Genomic DNA, 967 nt, shown 5'->3' with positions numbered 1-967 from the left:
CATTTGTATTTTTCCCCCCCTTCTTGAGTCGTCTCATCAGTAAAAATGTTCTGAACCCGAGTGCACCAGCTCATTAATAGAAAGTGTTTTAAAAGTTCAAAACTTGTGGATTTAAGGATAACTGGCCCAATCAAATCCAGGTCCCAAAATAATGCCGCAGACCATTAACATTCTTGTTGGTAACAGATGGAGTTAAGAATTTGCAAGGTAAACATTTTATTTCACTTTTTGAACAAAGTCCAAGGCCATAAAATGAAATGTGGACACATTAAAATGCATAGAGTGTGAGACCCTTACAGAGATAATGTTGCCAAAAAATTAAAAGCCCACAACTTTACAACACAACAACGGCGCTTAGTATGAGGTAGACCAATGCTCAGGTCAGCCCGTTTTGTTATGAAGAAATGTCTTTCAAGTTATTGCAAACAGCCTCTGATTGGAAGCTGTGCAATGTCTCATCTCAGGCTTGATGGGCAGTTCAAGGTGCACTGGAGGAAAATCTGTACTACGGGGGGGGGGGGGACTGAATCACAAAGCTTAGAGAAATTTAAAAAAAAAAAGTTTATTAAAACCTAGTTAAATTTGTCGCAGTGATAAAAATATAAAGTGCAAATCAAATGTCCCGATGAAATGTGGAAGTTCCACCTCAAGGATTGTTGAGCAGAGCAGCGCATGTTCTTGATGATGGAGGACCTCAGCTGAGGGAGGAGGCTGATCTTCATCAGCTTGCTGCTCGAGTATTTATTCTTGACGGCCTGTAGAGGAACGCCACATTTAGGGGCAGTTGTGCTCAACACAAACACAAGTTCTGCTTTGTCAGCCAACTCACCTGGAACTTTGTTTTCCGTCATTTACAGTCACAACATTTTTGGCGATGTGCTGCATGATTGGCTTCAGGTGGGCCTCGTCATAAGTCGAGTAGTGCTGCTGTGTAGGAGACTGAAAAGGCCGATCGTTACACGACTTG

The 967-nt window shown here is 42.0% G+C and overlaps 1 long non-coding RNA gene across 1 annotated transcript; it reads right to left on the bottom strand.

The window, feature by feature from the left end:
- Positions 1 to 589: 589 nt before the first annotated feature.
- Positions 590 to 961, bottom strand: LOC119884549. The gene is made up of 2 exons (XR_005441044.1): positions 830 to 961; positions 590 to 755 (listed from the first exon to the last, which is right to left on the bottom strand). It is a non-coding gene; the product is annotated as an uncharacterized LOC119884549 (long non-coding RNA).
- Positions 962 to 967: the final 6 nt, after the last annotated feature.

Source organism: Micropterus salmoides, unplaced genomic scaffold, assembly GCF_014851395.1.
Source record: "Micropterus salmoides isolate LMB-PRFRI ecotype aquatic unplaced genomic scaffold, ASM1485139v1 Ms_hic_scaffold_3521, whole genome shotgun sequence".
NCBI classification, from domain to species: domain Eukaryota; kingdom Metazoa; phylum Chordata; class Actinopteri; order Centrarchiformes; family Centrarchidae; genus Micropterus; species Micropterus salmoides.
The sequence above is the reverse complement of the archived record's forward strand: the minus strand, read 5'-3'. Positions and strand labels throughout refer to the sequence as shown.